Here is a 22,243-nt window from a genome sequence, read left to right as displayed (position 1 = left end):
ATAAAGTTCTTTATGTTAAAGATCTTCCCTATTGTCACTAGTGCCAGGCAGTGCATAGCACTGCTAAGAGACAGAAATATGTGAGGGACAGCAATAATCTATGAACTTGCTCTCCTCAAGCAAAAGCAAGACAAAAGCCTTTCTCTCAGCATTAGGCATTGGGGAAATGTAACCCTGGCCCCTTTCCCAATCATGCCATCAGTGTTTTATGTTGTTCATCTATGATCTAAATACCAAGTGGCTGTTGCATCCTCAGAAGAGTGCACAGGATTATTCCATTATCTAATGTCTTTATAGCTACATAACTTTGCTTGCTAGTTAAGCATAGGGACAGGATTGCTTCTAAACTATTACTCTCCATCTCTTTATATTAGTGTAATGTTGATACACCTATATCTCTTCTCTAGCTGATGCCAAGAATCACAACACTGTGATTTCTGCTCCACACATCTCAAACCTAGAAACAATGAAGTGACGTACTCCTGTGGAACCCCATATGTCCTCAAGATCTCTGCCTCCATCACCCGTGAAAACAGAGGTGGCATGTTCAGAGTCCTTGGAGTGTCCATCATTTCATTTTCAGGTTTGGCGCATGTAGAACAAACAGGTGGCAGGACTGTGCTTCTCTGCTGCAACCCCAGAAGTGGTATAAAAAAAACCCAAAGTGCTAAGTCAGATCCAAGAATCAGAACTTGTGGCAGAGGTGATATCTTTTATTAGGTCAACTAGATATTTGCAATAAAAAAAAATCTTTATTTGCAAGCTTTCAGGCACACACTCTTCCTCAGGCATAGGGCAATGCAAAGATTGTAAAATTTCTCCTAGGTGGAAATGAAAATTTATATTTCACAGGAGAGATGACAGTGTTATAAGATCTCCTGGTTGGAATTGTTCATTTTGTGCAAATTAGGTTCAAATAAAAGTTAGAACAGTCTTGCAAAGAAAGCTTGCAAATAATGATTTTTTTTTTGCAAATATCTAGTTGGTCTAATAAAAGATATCACCTCTGCCACGAGTTGTGATTCCTGTTGCCTGTAGAACAATATGGCTACAACCTGTATCCCTGAACTGAGATCCAGGTCATATGCCACAGGTTCATTTCAGGGCAACAGATTCCAAAGTAGTAACATATAGGATGTCAGCAGGGATCTACTGTAAAAGGCCAATGGTTATCAACACTCCCCCCCAAAAAACAAACAAACAAACAAAAAACCTGGCAGCTCAACTTAGATTTCTCTCAGACTTTCCCTCACCTAGAGATCTAGTTTCATTCTTCAGTCTCTTTACCATACAGATAACTAAAGTAATACTCAGTAGGAGGAACTCCTGAACTGAAAGTCTATATAACTTGCTACCAAAAAATGGAAACATTTTTCCCAGGTTCTTTAATTTTCCTAGTTGATTTACTCTGCCTAGTGAGGCTCCTCACTGAGATAAAGGCTTCTTGCTTATAGGCACCTACAGCATGAACCTATAATAATACCATGTAAGTGGCATCAACAAAAGAAAGGAGTGACATTTTTTGCCTCTTGATCATAACAGAATAAACAACATTTTAAAGGTTAAATTATTCAATTTCTACAGTTACCTGTAAAAATGACTTCTCTTCTGTACCTTCAGATTTTAACATCCAATTATTTTGATTTTTTTTATCCCATTTTGTTTTGCCTGCCTACTGCTGCATAAGGAAAAATATTGTAACAAGTGGCAACTCATTTACTTTCACAGATAGCTACAGCAGCCAACACAAGGCCTTCTACTGAACTCAAAGAAGTTAGATGAAGCTGTTCAACAAATTATTCTAACAAAAGGAATTGTCATAAAGTCTTGTGCACTAAGTCATCTGTATTTGAAAAAGTATCAATGCTAACTTCTAAGGGTCAGGCAAGCGTATGTGGAAAAGGAAATATTCGGTATAGCCTTAAACAATAATAAAATAAAAACCATAGCTATGCATAGCTAGAAAGATATGTAGGTATGCATGAAGACAATAGGAAATGAAAGGCTGCTACAAAACTGTGTGTTTTAGTTATCATAAAGCTGCATCACTCAACTCCCAAGTTCCTAATTATAATGTCTTTCCAGAAGAAGTCAATGGAATGATACTGATTTACACCAGCTGAGTATCTGGCCCTGTGTATACAAGGAGTTTACCTGGAACTGAGAAAATGTGTTACAGTTTCTACTGAATTATTCTTCAATTTCAAAAAACAACACACAAAAATGTGGAAGTCTAAGAATGACAAAGTACAGCTACTATGGTCCTGACACAATTTGTCATTCCAAGCAAGTTACAGCTCCTCATCCAACATAACCTATGCCTCTCATCCCATTGCCACATACATAACGATATTAGTCCTTTATCAGTGATGCCACTGATGCTGCCTGATTTAAGTCAGACAGCTACAATACATGTAAAGTGAAATTAAATCTGACCTCATGAAAGGAAAAATGAAGTTAAGTTAAAGTTTTCCAGAACTATTGATCTTGTTTGTACATATGAAGTCAGCAATAAAGAAAATATCTACCTTGAGGGGAGGAAAATAGACCTCTTATTGAAACCTCCCCGATGATAATCAACCAAGTTTCTAATCTTGAAGATGACATTATGCAAATGTATTGCATTTATTATTTATTGTATGCCAAAAGACCTAATTTTCCTTCTTGTTTTTATTTTTTCAGTCACAAATGTCTGCTTTCCCTCGTTCATGATGAAAGGTAAGATTACTGGCCTAGATGGTGTTTTGTTGCCTGACACATGATGCTATGTTATCTGAAGACCCATGTTCTAAGCAAATACAGAACTTCCTCTGGTATCTGCAATAACCAGATTTATTAATATGTGAAATCACTGTAATCCCTTTGTATTTAAATCTGAGCCCTAACCATCTGGGAAACAACTGAGGCTTTCATTACAGAATATGTAATATTTAATTTGTCTCATATATTTATTAGCTTCCATTTCCAGTGCATCATATCAGTTAGGAAGAAAAATCATTGAACATTTACAAGATTATATATGCAACTAGATCTTTGTCCAGATTAGTGGGGGGTCCCCTACTGTAAGCACACTGCAGAATGTAAACCAGATTTTACTGGATTCATCAACATCTGGAAAAAAACAACCTGTGCATCTGATTTTGTATATATGGTCATAGACAAACTATATTTGACTTATATTGCCATTAAAGGAATCTGCTAACATTGCTTTAATCAAAAAAGAAGACTCCCCTGCAAAACATATACAAACATAAAACACAATACTGGTGTGAGTATACCAATTATGTTTGCATATTCCCTTTCTAATGGATACCCAAATGATTTTGCTCATGACTTTTTGTATGCAGAGACACCACAGATATGTCAGATGTAACCAGAAACCATTGTTCAAACATAACTGATGGCCAAATAGGAGGAGGGAAAAGTTACTGAATATATTTAAAGCAAGAAAAGTAATAGAGAGAAGGGTTACAGAACCATTCTACCACCAAAAGATTTGTTTATCCTTTGCTTATTCAGAGATGTTAAAAAATGTATCTATATGCATGACTCCTTTAATTAACCCTGAGGCAAAGTCCATTGAAAGTAAATGGAAGTGTTCTTTATGCTCACATGGTGAAACATGAATTGAATGTATAACTGTCAGGGGTGGATAAAAGAGCTAGGATAACATTCTAGCATTAGTGGATCTAGGATTTTGAAAGTGGGGTACAGATAGTATGGCACATCATCACATATACCACAACACATATTTTTCTCCAGTTAGACAGAAACTAGAAGCTTTACTAATATGCTAGGGGACTAGTGCTGTATTATTCACTTTAAGACCAAAACAGAAAAAAATATAACTGTTAGAATGTGAACTGATTTGCTGTATCATACATTGTTTAAAAAAGACACACACACAACTAGGCAAAAAATAGTCAAAAGACATTATGCCATTAGTCCTGTAGTCATTATAGTTACATGTGAATATCTTATTCAGATACATAAAACAAAATCTAGCTTTCCTGAGCATTTTGACAGTGCCTCCAATACTTCACTGTCACTCATTTCTACACCTGAGTTAATATTACCACATCTGAGTTAAAGTTTTTAGCTAGAGCTAAAAACAGTCTGCAGAGCAGTAAATAGCAGAGAGACATTACAAGGAATGGCTAACAGACAGCAAAATTGCAGAAGAAATGATAGTTTGTATAATGGAACAGCAAGAACCATTAAAAAAGAGAGAGGATGGTTTACACCTGTGCAGTGGAGAGAGATTAGCAGGAATCAGGAAGATGATAATGAGCCATGAAGTCAATTGACTCGCTCAACACTGCCTGAAAAGAAATGTCGCTGCCCCTCCCAGGCAGCTGATTTTAAAATTTGGGTGAGGCAGGAATTAACAAGGAATGCAACTGTACCACTGCATGTCCCTGGATCCACCCCTAAATCCTAGCATTTACAAGATATCATTTTATTTACCTTATGAAGTGGCTACCAGGAGGCTGCAAAAGAGCAAACTACAACCATACCAAAGCATTTTAAAGTTTATTTCTATTCCTATTATAATTATCATATCTCCATTCATGCAGCTCACTAGCGAGAAACTCAACATGACATAGCACAATATAACAAAATGATAGAGCTTGAAGCAGAATAGGTAGAGACTTACATGGAGAGGCGGATGAATGGGAAGTAGAATATCGCTATTCTTGGCAAAGCATATATTTTTTAGAAAGAACTATTCCCAAAACCTTTGCTTCATGTATTTGTATAATGCTTTGTACCTTTTACACAGGTTCATAACATAATTTGTTCATGTTTTAAAATTATTTTGACAGCGAGTTCTCTCCAAAATCCTTCTAGAGAGTGTCTGAAGAGTACACACCAACTGCAGATGCTTTCTCAGCCTGACGAAGGGTATTTAAACCCGAAAACCTGCTAAGAATATTCCCAACTATTTCAGTTGGTATAATAAAAGGTATCACATTTACCCAAATAACCTTGTCGAATAAAGAGAAGGCAGTCTTCTGGACCATCATTCAACTACTGCAATCAATAGAAAGATGCAGCCATACAAGCAGAAGGCCTTAAATCAAAGTAGGTGAAATCAGAGAGACCAGTAACAGGTCTTCTGAGGTAGAGGGAGTGAAGGAAAAGGAAGAAACAGAATATACAAACAGAAGAAGGAAGGTCTTTTCACTGACTTCTAAGGGCTTCAGTCCGTATGTTATGAGCACTGTCTTGATGTGGAAGGTGATAGATCTGAACAGAAGAATGCTAGCACCTCACCATCAACAGAGAAAAATAACAGCTGTATTCTGTTTTCTTCCGACATGGCACAGGTTGAGCTAACAAGTTTACAGCTTATTTCAAGAGATCAGAATGAATCTAAATAATGTATTGTATATATCTGTTAGAATATCAGCAGCCAAACTACAGGAATTTCCTTGAGCTGAGTTCTGTGTAAACTGGCAAAAAAATGCCTTCAGGGCACTCAAATGAATGCTGCACAGAAAAAGAATATGTCTGAGGAAAAACTGGGTAGATCAAGACACAATGAGGTGCCGAGACTTACTGTCGATTTTAGTGTTCTTTTTGTGGGTCAGCAGAAAAGCCAAATTCTTCCCTCCATTAACCATGTCAATGAAGTTGCCCCAGATTTAAAGTGGTGAATAAAACTGGGCTCAGTGAGTTCCAACTGAGTATCCGGAATAGAAATTTACAAAATTCCGTCAAATATTTGATGGTAGGTCATCTAAGGGACCAGCATGCTATAGGTGAACCGGGCACACCACAGTATAGTATGCCATAATTTAATTAAATGACCATTTAATTTTAAAAGGTAAACAAACGATTTTCCCCCAACTGGAGCCTAACTATTTGTAGGCAGAGTTTCCCTTCCAAATTTAGTCATGTGCATCAAGGTTCTAATAGCAGGTAATCTGAAGTGCTCATTAGACATATGCAAGTAATTCATTACCTGCCTGAGTCTAATTTAACCATATTTTCTCCTTGAATAAAGCCTACCCTAGTGGAAATTAGTGATCCAACCCACGCACTTCCAATCCTGTCGGCACCTTCCGTTTACATTTGCAAATGTTCCAGAATTCTAAAAATGACTCTCTCTCTCTCTGATCTCTACTGGTATTTATAGGCAGCAAGTATAATTATGTGTTTGCCAAGCTTGTGAAAATTAAACCTTTGCAAACAAGTAAAAAAAAGGGGGAGAATGGGAAAGAGAGGGGGAAAATCCGGTTTAAAGTGAAGTTATCACAAGCTTATTCGTGTATAAGCAGAAGGCAGCTACATATTGTAATCTTACAGAACACTTCTAGGAGATGGTGACATTTGGCTCAAACTTAATGAAAGCTTAGGATGGGTGCTTTAATGATTTGAACAGGCACTATATCTAGTGGAAGATACAAAAGTAATGAAACTGGCAGGTTGTCTTCTTTGAGATAGCAAATGATCTGCTCCTAAAAATCCAGGCTCACTGACAAGCAAGGGAGTATTTTGCACAGTGAGTCTTGCAGAACTACATACATTCAAGCGCTCTGATTTTCATATTCCTCACTTTTTCTTTTTCTTTTTCCCCCCAGACACAAAATAACAAGTGCTGATATTAAACCACCCTGCTGTCTATTTTAATTGAAATCTTTACTGGGCTTCGCTCTTTCAAGAGTTTGCAAGGAAAACTTAACTGAAAGTAAAGCAAACAGTGGGTGAGGTATTTGTGAGAATTTAGCAAAGTAGCACCTTCTACCTACAATCCTGCATTTTGGCAAGATCTAAGAGATCAAGATTCTGACATCTGCTGTGTGGACGCATCAGAGAAGTAAAGGAAGGGCTCAGGGGAGGGGTAGAGAAAAAAAACCCAACCCTTTCACATCCACTGGTATCTAAAGAAAACTTTGGTAGAGGTCTGTTTATAATCATACCATTGGTCTATGGCATATAGTTTAACAGGTAAGGAGCATGCCTAAGCCCCTACTCAGTTGGGGCAGTTATGGAAGCATCACTATACAGCTGACGTAAATACAACTCCTTCTCAAAGAGGAAAGCATGATAGTACAGGTAAGACCACCAGCTCTGAGCTATCTTCAACCTGCAGCAACAGGAGAATATGGTTTGGTGGAGGGGGAGGGTAATTTTTATTTTTAAGGAAAATTTTCCATGTCCCAGGTCAAATTAGCCAGGTCCAAATCTGTTTGAATTGTTCAAGTAACATATGTGGCCCTGCTACCGGCAAACATCCTGCACCCCAGCCTGGGGTTCAGATAATTCCAACCCTTTGGCAGGCATCCTACGTGCAAGCCCAAGCCCAGAGGCTTGGGCTTCGGATGCCCCTGATTTTCGCTTGCCCTCAGCCGTATGGCCGCAGGAGCAAGCTAGGGAGGAGTCTCCCATTTCTATAAAGTCAGCATGTAGCTGAGATCCTCCCACTGGAAGCTGGCCAGTGGGATGTTAACTATGAGGCTCTCATAGGGAGTCCTGCCCGCAAGCAGACAAGGGTGCAACCCTCCACTACACAGTGCCATTTTAATTGCGTTACCTTGGTCAGGGTAATTCCCTTGCCACCATCGTGGTAATGGTATTTCTACCCCCAGGTAACTGCACCAAATATAAATCCAGTTTCAGTGTCTCTCCATCCTGATTCTCCTAAACTACACATTCTCATTGTGCCTTTCATTAAGGGTAGGCTTTTACTCTGCGATGTGAGCTTTAGCTAATGGTTTCTGCTGAAAAAGGTCCCACACCAATGTAGTGATATCAAGATTTCTATGTAAGAGTTGTAAGATGCCACATTCAATGGCTGCAATGTCAGTAGTATAATTACCTATTCCTGTAAGTGGGCAAAAGTATTCTACATCTGTGAATCCACTTGAAACCACTTTACAATTCATATGCTGTGGGCTCGTTCACTACAATATATATTTGAACTTTTTTGTAGTAGATGAGCAAAACAAGAACCTCACACAGTGCTACAGAAGAATGTTAATGGATTCCTTTATATGTCAATGTCCCTTTGTCAATCTGGAGCACTTTTGCAAACAGTATTATTCAAAGAGTTTATGACCTTCTGTAAGAGGAAAATTATGAGGAGAATTACCCATCATATGACTGTTGCCTCTCACTCTAATGCTGCTTCTCTTCAAGCTGGCTTATTCCTAAAGAGGAACAAACAAAATCTGATTCACTGCAAGAGTTAGTGTTTTGCACACAGAAGCCACAGAAAGCAGCATTACTGCAGGCCTGCTGGGAAAGTGCAATAAAAATAAATCAGAATGAGAGAAAATGCTGTGGTTAATACAGAAAGATGGAAAGCCAGAATGAAAGATTAAATGTAGGTGCTTAATGGTTATTGTCTTAGCATGATTTTAAGAACACAATCCAGATTTCACCTATATAAATGCAGGACCAAGGAAAGATGAAAAAATGCAGGACCAGCCTTATTTATAGAAAAATTAATGGCAGCCATATCATACAATTCTGTTTAATAAAGGATCGCTAAGGATATTGTCCAAGGAAAAAAATAAATTTAGGGAGCTTCTTGACAATCTGAGTTTTTTGCAGGGGGTGGGGACCTTTTTGGAGACTGTTATTGCTCCAGAAAACATAAGCAGATGCAGGCAAGAAAAGCTAACATGGAGAGGGAAAATGGGGAGTAAGACATAATCATGACTATGGGAAATAGAGTCCATTTAAGAAAGTGACAGGACTCCGACTTTACTGAATAAACTACCGAGCAGTGAGAGAAACCCATCATAGGGATTTCAGGGTAGAGCAAATTTTAGAATAGTCCTGTGCTATAAAGCAAGTTCTGTTGAGAGGAGTTAAGGAGGTCCCAGAAGAAGAGGTTGTAAGCAACCTTTCCAGTGATTTAGTCTTATTTCAGGTTTTATTAAGCTTCTCTGGGGAGTACCTGTGCACCATTCTCCCGGCCTTTTGTTCAGACTAACCCCACTGAAATTGCTATTTATACCACTGCAACCCAAGTTGGAACCTTTCTCTCTCTTTTAGTACTACAACTTCACATATGACAAAATATTTATTCATGGCTAACTCTTAAATAAGCGTTATAAAAATAAGAGATTTAAACCCCCTATCAATGGTAAGTCATTGAGTTGTGTCCTCTGTGTAGAGTACCTCAGGAAAAGCTGTCTGGGCGTTTTCCAAAAAGTCCAATTCATTGACCACAATATGTATCATCTGAAAGAATGTGTGGTTGATCAAAAGGAGTATTCCCATGGATGGAGACCCAGACTGCCTCAAAGATCTCTAGCTCTACAGTAATCTACCATGTCAGGGCTTTCCATTCACCTGAGAGTCTTAAAGCCCAAAGCCTCCAGCTTTCACAAGAGTGTTTGACTCTTAGGTCCCCAGCAGAGCACTCTGTAGCCCCAACAGTCCTAACTCTAATCAGAATCATGGACCCTGTAATCCCAGGCATCTGTTCAGAAAAAAACAGATACTGATAACAGCAACAGTGAAACTGTCAAAAAGTCAATTTTTCCAGGCAACTGGCAGGATCCAAGGATCATTAATCACTTGGAAACACTACATCCTGAAAAAAGAGTCTTTGGAGTTTCAAGTTTGAAGGAAATTTCCAAATTGTCTGCTTTCAGTCAAATTCAGACTGAAACTACATTTCAAAAGCAGGAGAGGCAAGAAAGAGAGAAAGAAGCAAAGAGAGAAATATCTCATGGAATCAAAATTCTGTTTTTCAACCACCTCAAATCTTTTACCTGCTTTTACCACCTTTTACCTGCTTTGTGCTGCCTCTTATTAAAAAGTGACAGGGTTCCTAGTACCTCCCCTGGGAGAACACATGATTTTTTGGGGGTCAAATATTAAGCCAATATTTCCTTTGGATATATATTAATTCTTGCTCTTGGTTATATTCCATTTGACCACATCCTCGCATGCTACCTCTCAACGCTTTGTACACAGAAAAGCATATGTAGGCCGCAACCAGATGAGTATGGCTGTGCAGCATGTGGTGCTGGAAACATGTCTGTGGCACCACATACCACAAATTTAGATGTTCTGCATGCTGCAAGGGACACATTTAGATGTTCTGCATGCTGCCTGTGCATGAGCTGCTCCGCTTTTTTTTTCACTTTTTTTTTTTTTACCTTTCCAAGCCATATCCAGATAAGCATGGACGTTTAGTTCCCCAGGGACAGGTAGCAGTGACACACCTTGCACCGTTGCTACTTGTCCTCTGGGAATGCCTGTGCCATGTGTGCTTTGGCATGCGGCAAGTTACCTCAGGTGGGGTATGGAAGGCTAGGGCCAGCACTGGGCTGGTCCCAGCAATGTTACCTAGGGTCCTGGCAGCCTCCTGGGGCTGCAGCAGCTGTGATTCTGCTGCACAGAGCCTGTCCAGCAGCTGCAGCAAGGCTCCAAGTAGCCTGACTCCACTTTTGAGCAGCACATGCTGCCTGTGTGCGCGCTGCTCTGATTTTTTTTCCGTGGCTTTTTTTGACCTGCGGATATCCAGGAGTAAAAAAAAAACCCATGGAAAATAAAAGTGGAGCAGTGGATGCACAGGAAGCATGCACCACTAAGAAGCAGAGCCGGGCTAGGCCAGTAATTTGCTGCAGGCCAAAGCACAAATGGCACGGGCGTTCCCCAGGCAACTAAATGTCCACCATGGTCTGGTAGCGCCCGTAGAACCTAGACATTTTCGTGTTTAGCGCTATCTAAATAAAAAAAGATAAGCAGAGATGACAAACAAAGATGGGATAATTTAGCTAAGTAACTTTTGATTATCGCTGATAAGCAGGGATCCTGGTTTTCTCTGATATAAAGAAATCCTCAGTTTTCGTATTTAAAAAAGTAACTAAAAATCCACATTTTCCTGTGATTAACATGAAATGCCACTTAGTGGTGTTTCATTTTAATTATGGATGAAACACCACTATATCTTATATATATTTTTATAGACTGTAAGGCTGGAAGGGACCTCAGAAGATCATCGGGTCCAGCCCCCTGCACCAATCAGGAAAGACAACTGGGGTCGGGTGATCCCAAGGAGGTGACTGTCCAGTCTCCTCTTGAAGATTTCCCGGGTAGGTGATTGCACCACCTGTGGAGGGACTTTATTCCACAGTCTGGACATCCTGACTGTGAAGAAGTTTTTCCTAATGTTGAACTTAAAATGGACTTCCAGGAGTTTGAGGCCATTACTCCAAGTTTTTCCCAAGGGTGTCCTGGTAAACAGTTGTTCACCGACCCCTTCATGTATGCCTCTGATGTAGTGGTAAGCTGCTACCAAGTCCCCTCTCAGCTCTCTTTTTCTCAGACTGAAGAGTCCCAGATCCCTCAGCCTTTCCTCATATGGCTTGCTGCGCAAGTCTCTGATCATACGGGTGGCTCTTCGCTGGACTCTCTCAAGCGTTACCATGCTATTATTTCATTCAGGATAATTCCTAAAGTTCTTTATAATTATCTCATGGTTTTATATATTATACGTATATAATATATATATAATATATTAATATATATAATTAATTTATATATTAATATAAAAACCACAATATATGTGTGTGTGTGTGTGTGTGTATAAAACCACCACTATATATATATTAGTGGAGTTTCATTTTAATCACGGAAAAATGTGGATTTTGGATTCCTTTTTTAAATTAAAAAATGGGGCTTTTTTATCAGAGAAAACCAGGATCCCTGCTGATAAGTCCTGCACACAAAAAGCACTTCTATAGCTTACCTCATTTCTCTCTGTGTCTGTAAAATTTTGCTTGGCTTTCTATACAACCTGAATGCCAAGGTTTACCACAGTTCCCTGCAGCTAGACATATTCCTTTTCTATCTGCTTTAATCACATTTTCACCTACCCTTCACTGTAAAAAACTATTACTTCTGATTCTATTAAAACATGTTTCATGTATTTTTCAGTCAGCTTTATTGCCTACAAGATTAATATGCATCTTTAGTTTCCAGAGGTCACATTGGCTCGCTACAAAGAAACACTTTGCTCTTTCATATTTATCACAAATTATACAAGGAAATATACCTAACCTGGAATAAACAGAGAAGAGAAAATCTGCTACAAGGCTGGAGCTATCTATTAGTACAACCTTGTCCTTGCAAACAATCCTTGTTTATTTTTTTTAATATAATGATATTAAGAACTTCAGAGTGGCCCTATAATGGTATATATGCAAGGCATTTAAAAGATACATGAATCATAAACAATGGCTTGCAAAACCCCCCCCCCCCCATTTAAAAAATGGCAAATGAAAAAATAATTGCCTTCGGTTATGTGAGTTTTGAAATCCTGGGCAATTTTCTCATATTTCACAGGACATTGTGTATCCTCAATTTGTCAAAAAGTAAATGAAAAAACATTTGGCATTGTGTTGGAAGTGACAACTCTAATAATAAAATAAATACTTGCAGGTATTTTTTCTCTCACCATATAAAAAGACTTTTTTATGGACTAGTTATTCTTTTACAGGTTGGCAGAATATGTATATACCACACAGCACACAAACTAGAGAACAAAATGCACAGTTAAAGCCTCTGAGAGCTAGAGAACCAGTTTGTTTCATATACAATGAAACCTTACTGTAATGACCTTATGATCCCGGGTGCCAAGTGTTCAAGTCCCAGCTGTGGATTTAAACTCAATCTCATTCTGAGTTTCCATTCTGCCAGCACAGGAGTCATTCTTCACTGCACTGCTCAAGCCAGGAACAGGCTGCTGACTAGGAGGGAAACTCTGATAAGCAGCGGCTGTAAGAGAACTTGTAATTGCACAAGCGCTTCCTTCTCCCCAACAGGTATTACTACAAATGAGCATCATTGAAAATTCTTGTGAGCTTTAAAAGGGAAGATAACCTTGTACGCCATTGTAAATCTTATGCTGTGCCCAGATTAACAAACGAGACAAAGTAAGATTTGTGTTGCTTAACCCCTTTGTTTCTGCACACATTAGGACAGCAGGATTTTTTGGAAAGACTGCAGAATTGAATTTAATGGTAAGAAGGGGAAGCAGCCTCAGTGCTAATAGAAATTGCATCCAAAGTTACATTACACTGTCAGTGTGACAAAGTTAGGAATGTAGACTGTCCATGCATCCTCTTTGAGTGATCCCTTCCCCCCTCCCCCCCCGCCTTGTACATGTGTGTTCTGCTAGGTCCTTAGGCACTATAAGATGATCATATGTTATGTTTTTATAGAAACATCACTCTCAGGATGGACAGTTCTTTCTCAATGGGTAATTATTCAATATTTCTTTTTATCCTTATCGTTCATTGCCCCCATACATTATTTCCTGCACACCGTCCAAATTCTGTCCTAAATACATAATTAGTTAACTTCCTTATAGGTGTCATCATTGCAATCTGTCTATCCTGACAAACATTCATGAATGCAGCTTTTAAAAAAATCTCCTTTTCCCCCAGTGAGAAGCAATAGTATTATTAGTCCTATTGTACACTTGATGAAGAACTGAGTGATAGATGTTAAAGAAAAAACCAATAAAACCATCAACTAATATTGAGGAGAATATTTGAGGAGTCAGGAGCTTAACTTGGTTTTGCCCCAATGTATTTAGTATTAGCTTTTCACCTATTAAAAGAAGAATTCCAACTGACCTCAGTTGGAGTAATAAATGCTCAATGTTTCTGTAAGTCAGAGAGAAAGCTTCTCAAGTTGGGTACTCAGAAAATTAGGAACACGGATAGTCTTTGTCTATATGACTCAAGGGAGAGTCATGCTGAAACAAGTTGCACTAGTTCTGCACACACTGGGAACATCTACACGTGAAATTAATGCAACACAATGAAAACACCGGCACATTTTGCCATATCGTTTACAGGTTTGCCCAGGACCACAGCACATTGAGCCAGGTCAAAGCAACCCCAGCTGACAGGGGATCCATGTGTTCAGCCTTCCAGCCCGGGGCTGCTCCAATCCAACTTGAAGGGCTGCAAAGGGGCTGGTTGGGGCACAAGGGTGCATTGATGTGGGCTAGCCTGCAAGCAGGCCCTACACTGAAGCACCTTATGCCCCAGTCTGCCTCATCAGTGTCTACACATGTGTTCCTGCAAACTAAAATAACACCACCTCAGTATACCACTTCTGTTTACAGGTACTAATCTATGTCAGAGTTAATTCGTTTCCTGTAGCCTAATAGGACACACATATAGACAGAGTTTACCATGGAGCTAATTAGGCAGCTCCGCAGTGTCATGACCCAAAGGCATGATTTTGTGTGTGCTTCGGCACCAGAATTATCCCCGCCAGGTTCCAGCTTCATTGCACGGGAGAGTTTCCTATTGCAGAGGAGAACCCCGGTGCAGAGACGAGTTTCCCGCCTCTTTGCAGCTTCTTTTGCAGAGTGCATTGCTCAAGTTGCAAGAGGAATGCATGGTGCAAAAGAGTTCCCACCACCAGTATGCAAATTCGTTCCCCACTATTGGCTAGTTTTAAATTATTCCCACGTGGCGGCTAACGATTGGCCTGCTAGCCGTATAAGAGGCTTGAGCAGTTTCCGCCCAAGCCGAAGAGGACTCCACATCCATCTCGTGGGGACTCTGGGTACACGGCAGGGTAATAGAGACCCTGTGTGAGATTCAGAGGAGCTTGGCGACCTGATCCATCGCCCACCTCTTCCCGTCTTCAAGCGCAAATTTTATACGACGTATCTCCGATTCCGATTTTGGTGGTGCGTTCACCCAGAGCATCCGGAGCTCTGTTCCGTGGAGCCAAGCAAATTCCACGTGACCGTCTGTGTTGTCTGCGTCTGTAACCACAACTCAAGCAAGTTTTCCTGCCTACACCACTACCATCTTGGTGTAAGTAAACAATCTTTAAAACTACCGCTAAGCGTTTGTGCCTAATTCCAGCTCGTTGCCCTCCCTCTCCGATCCAGCGTGCCCGAGCTGCTGGCCACAGCCCGCGTGCAGCACGAAAAAGGGCTCAGGTCGCTCCCGGCCCGCACACACAGTAAACTTCTTGTGCCCACTAGCTCCCATACCAGAAGCAGTATAACTGTGCTTGTGTGGCACTGTGTGCAAGCCAGTAAGCTTTGCTTCCAATCCAGTTCCACATCCAGGCCAACGTGGTAATGCTGCTCCTGGTTTAGGAACTAAGATGTGCAGAGTATTATATCTCAGCACAGTGCTGCCCTGTATACAGATATACCAAAGAGTGGCCACCTGTGAGGTGTTTGTTTTAAATGATTTCAGTAGCATCACATAGAATGCTGTGACAGAGACAGAATCCACGTCTGGAGGGCACCACTTAGCTTCCTTAGTCATCAGAGTTTCTTTTCACTTCATTTACACTTCCCACCTTCCATAACATATGAGTCAGGGGATCCAGAGACAACAGCTCCATTCATAGTACAACACTGATTATTTTGAATGGGACCACATTTTTACTCTCAGTCTCCTTTCCTAAATGATCTCACATGCCACTTCTTGTCCATTCACTATCTCCCTGACTTCTGCTCCTGTCTAACCTCTGCTCCTATTCTTTTGAACTTGTTGCCTCTGTCCCTGTCAAGCCCTAATCCTGACATTTATTCATCCATACTTTCAGCTTCTGTGCCTGTTCCCTGTCCTTGCTCTTATTCCCATCTCTCTCCAGCTCTTCCTCTTATCCCACTCCATTCATAACCTCCACATCCCTTTCTCCTGTACCTTCTTCTACCCTTCTCTATTCCTGTTCTCCTCTTGTCTCCCTGCTACAAACTTATCTCCTGTCTCCACTAGCCCATATGTCTCCTCCCTTCCCCCATAGTACATCCCTGATTTTTTCACCCATCCTCATTCAAGTTAGTCTGACTCTGCCTCCATGCTTCCTGGGTACAGATAGGGAGAGAATGGTAAGTATGGGGTGCTCCATTGGACATTAACAGCCAGTAAGAATCACTGCAATACACATGGGCTCCATCTACACAAAATACTAATGCACAGTTGTTACTGTGCGTTTATTTAGTACTTGTATGAACAAGTTATACATTTAGTACTTGTACACATGTTTACACAAGTACTAAATAAATGCGCAATAACCTGAGTTACTGCACAATAGCACTGGTGAATACCTTTTCTGTGACGCTACTGCGCAGTATCCTAATACTACTGTGCAGTAGTGTTGCATCACAGTTTTTGTCATGTGATGTTACTATGCAGTAATATCGGGCTACCGTGCAATTAGTGTCTCATGTAGATGCACCCACATAGTTCAAGCTCATTTGCTCTTTTAGATGGCACATTCGCAGTCTGCTCACAGATAAGAAAGGTAAGAGGAGCACATGCTGAGTATAGATGGAATTACTGGTGACTTTGTCTCTAAATCTTTTTGCCTCTACTGAGCTTGTGCAAACTGCGACTTTTCAGAAGCTTATATAAACGTACCAAATTTGGATGTCTTCCCCACATGAAGAGCAATGCCAAGGCCAGCTTCCAAATATGGAAGCATTAGTCTTCCCCTGCAAAACAGCTCTAACTTTTCCTTCTCTTCATTCTTGTAAATGAAGAAAGTATTGTATCTGAAGAATTCAGCCTGAAGAATATTTTTGGTGTAAGGAACTTCATTGAAAATAATTTAAGTTTGGCAGAGCTATTAACAGGTAAAAACAGGGCCTCATAATGGAAAGTGTCAAGTCACTGAAACTATCAGAGCTACAACATGCTGTAACATCCAGGAACATTTCCTGGATTTACTAACTGCAATAAACTCACATACCCAATACATGACATTGTTTGTAACACTTGTTTAACTTGCTTTAATTGGTTCAAAGTATTGCATTGTCTGATCACGTACAGCTGCTTCTACAAAATCCCACATTGGCTTCGATGGTACCTTATCCACATAAGATCTGAATTCTTATGTATAGGAATCATAGGAAAATAGGCCAGGAAGGGACCTCACAAGGTCATCTAGTCTGCTTAAGACAGGATCATCCCTGACTAAACTATCACAGCCAAGTGCTTGTCTGGTTCATTATACTGACAGAGGACTAGTTGAAATTCTAAACTTAGCAGTCCATCTCCTCTGTTACTAAAGGCTGGTAGTCCTGGACTATATTCAACCCATGCACTCCTTTGCAGTCCTTTTCTCATCTGACATTATCAAGTATACTAAACCTCCCTGAATTCTCTGGTAGATTTGTGAGGCTGAATATAGCCTTTTATGGCCTAAAACCATTAAAAGCACAATACAGGTTAAGAAATGTGATACTATAAATAACAATATTCTTTGTTTTCTAAGAAATGGCACTAGGTCAGCTTATCTCATCAGTAGAATGTCCAGAGTCAAGTATGGGTTTTTCACTTGCAACCTCTCTGCTTGAAAGAAATACTTGGTTGGGATTACAATGTGAAAATGAGTGTTTAAAACCATGCAGCAAATGGGAGGTATTATTATATATAAAGAAAGGCTGCTTTCCTTCTCTACCTACAGTAACACTTTCTGTTAATTGTTTGAACTAGATGTAGGAGCAGAATTTGCTTCTTTGAAGTCTATCATTTGGGATGAATCCAAAAAGCTAAAGGACCACACTAAGGAAATAAATTCCTGCCAACATGGCCCTGAAAAGCTGCAGCTAAATAAACTGATGTAATCTCAGCACAAGACTTAGTCACCAATGACAAGGAAATTCTCATTACTCCCAGAATCTCAAGGAAACAGGAGGAGATGGAGTGAAACACTAGTAGTTACAGATGGTAGAAATCAGAGATTATTGATAAAGTATGGACTAAACTAATACTTTGCTGCTTCAACCCACAACTCTGGCTAACACTGCTTAATTCAGAATTTACATGAAAAGAAACAAGGTAAACTATATTTTCCCCCAAACAGTGAAATAAAGATAAGAAAACAGAATAAATAACACAAATAATGAAAAATAATGATCTAAAATTGTAATCTGTATCTATAGGAGATATGTTTGCAGATGAAAGGATATAGCTCTCCCTTTCATTGAGAAAATCTCAGTATGAAATATTAAAAATAAATTCCAAATGAACTGACTCAGCAGTCCTAGGATTGACTACAGGACTTATGTTTTGGATGCTGCTGAAAGAAGCCAAACCTCTAAAACAGAAAAGGAAATCCAGCCACCCTGTCATGTCAGACCATACTCTGCTTATCCCTCCCTGTGACATGGAACCACAGGGGCCATAACTCTTGGAATACATTAAAAGAACGTAGTGACTTAAAGTAGCACGATGAAGGAAATATCTAAAGACTTGGCTACACATAAAATTTGCACTTGTTTAAAATCAGTTTTTAATTTGGTATAAGCAGTGCAAACTCTATGAAGATGCTTATTTGGGATGAAACCCACCGTGAATTTCTTTATCTTACAAGTGTCCCCATAAGTATTCTGCTCCATTTTAAGTAAAATGATTTAAAGTGTTGTTGTAGCCTCGATGATCCAGGACACACATGAGGCTATCTTTTATTTAACCAGTTATATAGTTGGAAGAGATGTTGCACAAACTTTTGGGTACAAAGTGCCTTCCTCAGGCTGGAGGAAGGACACTTCATGCCCAAAAGCTTGTTCAACATCTCTCCCAACTACGGAGTGGGTCCTGTAAAAGATATCACAAAAAAAAACTCCACGTTTGCCTCTTCTTGATTTAAAATTCACTTTTAATTTGGAAGGCAAGCTACGTCCAAGATGCATGATGGGATGTCTGCATGTAGGGGAAGTATGCAGGGACAGGGTTCCCTCAGTCACATCATGTAAGGCCTGTGCAGATTCGTTTTTGTATTTGTTTTTGGGTTTGGGGGGGTGAGGAGGGAGGAGTGATTGCTCTCTTTTGCTGTAAAGCGTTTGGCAAATTGGAAAATTTTAATTATATTTTTACAAAGGCAGACAAAGTATTTGCAATTTAGCATAAGCACAGCAAGGTGACATATAATTAAGCAGTCCTAGACTGATGCATTAAAATGCTTTTCTGCCAACTCCCTCTCTGCACCTATGATGTAAGAATTTTCTCTCATTATTTCTCTTTATTATTTACCCATGAAGATCACTGTGACCCAAGTAGATTATTATGAATTTAGATGGTAATATAAAGTCGCTTCCATCATAGCAAATCTTTTCCTTGAGCATATAAAAGGTTTGTTCATTAAGCATCAGAACAGAAAACATTCCTCAGTGAAAGAGAAGGAACAGGTTCTCTGATTCATCTATAATAACACAGAGAATAGTGCTAAAAAGGGTAGGAGGCTTCAGGGAAGACAGCAAATCAACAGTATTTGCTTCTTCCAACAGGAGGCCTCCAGTAATTGGATGTCGGGGAAAAAAAAAAGAAAGAAAAGACTTTCATATAAATTATTCTGTAAAAAAAGAAACCTGTATATACATCATCTGAATTTCTCTTTGTCTGTATTCTCTGCATGGATGGCTCTCCCAGCCCTGGTGTTAACCTCAAAAAAGAGTTCCATCTGGTCCTGACTGTTAAAGTGTAGGAGACCTCTGTTCAACAGCATCTTCTTCAAAATTGCAAAGCATTCTAACTCCCCTAGATTAGAAAACACTAGACTGGAAAATTGCAGGAGATTGGTTTCCATAGACCCCCTGTTTACAGCTGCAGTCTCTAACAAGACAGCTATGATTCGCTCTGCAGAAAGAGCCTGCCTGTGGCAAGTGCCTGACTATAAGAAAGCAGGGAACCTCTGTTTACCCGAACAGCAGGTTTGTAGCAAAGGCTAGGGTAACAATTCCGTAACTCTCTCTCCCCACCTTCCTCCTTCTCCACAAATTATCATAATTTTAGCTCAGGCAATCAGCCTAAATGTCCTTAAAGAGACTAAAGTCTTAGCTGGAATTAATAAAAATATTATGAAGAGAAAAAATTATCCAAGAAGTAATGAAATAACAAGGAATTACTATTAAAAAAAAAACCCTCTCATAATCAGATACTGCTTTTATCACATCATATGCATTAAACTTCTCTGAACTGATGTCCTTTTCATCCTAATGTACTAAATTAAATATCTGTTCCTTGTAGAATTTGATTCATCTAAACTAGATTAAAATCAAATCATGTACAAAATCAATTTCACTTAAAATACAATAATCCTAGCCCACTGAGGCCCCCTTTTAGTAAACACAATACATGCTGCCTCTCCCCCTGCAGCCATTCCTTCTTCCCCCCACCCCCAGCCTTTCACTGGATGCATAATTTTCATATCACATTATAAATTATGACCTTGTATATCTTATTCATATCTTATTAAAGCAACTTGGCCAAGAAGCTGGAGGCAAGACAACCTCATTCAAAAATTCCTCCAGGGTTTTCAGGTCAAGTCATTTTTAAATTGGGATTGGTATAAACCTCAAGGGATTTCTTGATTTAAGAAAGAACTACAAATATTTAAGCTGTCTTGGGGGGATTATGCTGACATTGGATCGTGGGATTACCTCTCATATAAAACTCAGGGGATTTGGACTGGTTCGGCATCTCCTCAGGAAATCAAGCAAAAAGGGTTCTTACATGATGTTAATCAGATATTCAATCATTCCTTTCTGTAAGCATGTCAAAAGGTAGCAAACAAACAGGAGGGAGGAGGGAGCAGAGGGGGGAAGGAAAGCATTAGTCTGCAGAATAGTAGGAACAAAAATAATCCTGCCACATGCAGAAATGCTCTGCCTTTCATGTAAACAAAGCCACTCTCTAGAACAACAGATCAGGTCCTGAGAGGTGCTGAGGCACTGCATCTCCCAACAACCTCAGAACCTGTCCTCTTAGATTTGCAGGTGCTCTCCAACAGTGAGGATGCATCTAATTATACACTAATACTAATAATTAATAACACTTAGCACTTCTACAACACAACACCTTTCATCTGAGAATCCCAGAGCACTTTGAACTATTAATTAAACCTCACTACATTCCTGTGAGGTAGAAAACTATGATTATAGTTTATGTGTTTAGAGCTTTCACAAAGCTTTAGGCATAAACTCCACTGCCTTATTCAGAACCAGACTTTGTGACCATTGAGCTCTTAAGCCAAGCTTCTACTATGGCTGAAACTATACTGTCAAGAGCAGCGCTTTACTGTTTTCACAGTTCTAATCATTGATGATGCACACCCCCTGAGATCAGCCGTGCACCGCCCCCCCCCCCCCCGGAGGTGTCAGCCATGAAACCAGAAGTGATCGGCCACTGGGGGACCCCTCTCCCCAGTCCGCGATCAGCCACTGGGGGGACCCCCCCAGGTTGGCAATCAACTGCTGGGGGACCTTAAGAAGAAGAAGAACTTTAAAAAAATCTTTTTTTTTTTTTTTTAATCCCCCAGAAACAGGAGTTACAGATAAGGTCACTTATTATCTGGATGAAAGTGATCAGCAGCAGGCAGCAACCAGGTGAATAATAGCCACTTTAGGACTGCAGCCTCTTGGTTCTGTCAAATTTTAAAGGCCAGTAGTAGAAAAGCACGCTGGGAAAATGTTCTTGTAGGACAGGAAACTATCACTGATAGAGGGTTAGCAATTCACTTTTAGAAAAAGGGTAATACTGTGCTATACCTATCATATTGTGGATCCCACCCTCACAGATGCATCCCACAGTCCACTCCCTTGTCTACATTATATTGGTTTTATAAAAAACATGCCATAAATTAGTAAATCATTTAAGCTATCATTTGTGAAGCCAATTCTAACCAACTGGCATCCTTTCGTTTGTGAGACAGAGGATATTGCAGCCTATGGCATAGATGGTTTGCAGTGTCCCACGTGACTGAACAGTCCAATCCGAGATTTGCATGATCTGTGGCACAGGTTGCAAGTGTATGTGTCATGATTGGGTGGTTTGGGAGCCGCTTGCTTCCTGCAGATTCTTTTCTCTTCAAGCTGTCGGAGCCAATTTCTATCGTGGATTTTAATACCATGTGGTGACACTACGTGTTCTGCTTGCTTGCCAAGGTTTCCCATAGGTCAGGATCAATTCCAAATGCCTTCATATCTTGTTGGCATGTGTCTTTGTGAAGCAGAAACCAAAGAAATCCCTAGTCAGGGAAACTGCTATTTTTTTTCTCAGTGTTTTACCATAGTAAAGAGCGAGTTTCCTGCTTCAAAGTCACATTCTTTATTTCTCCCCTTCTGCCTACTGCATCATCGGACACATCTCTCCCCTCTCTTTCACCTGTATAATCTCACATATCGCCTGTGTAACATATTGCAAAAAGACTTTCAGGCTAGTTTCAAACTGCAGAGGTAGAAGATAAAGTAGACTGTGCTGTGATGGGAAACTCAGTCATATGG

Source organism: Alligator sinensis, unplaced genomic scaffold (assembly GCF_000455745.1).
Source record: "Alligator sinensis unplaced genomic scaffold, ASM45574v1 scaffold669_1, whole genome shotgun sequence".
NCBI lineage: Eukaryota > Metazoa > Chordata > Crocodylia > Alligatoridae > Alligator > Alligator sinensis.
This window is presented reverse-complemented; position numbering follows the sequence as displayed.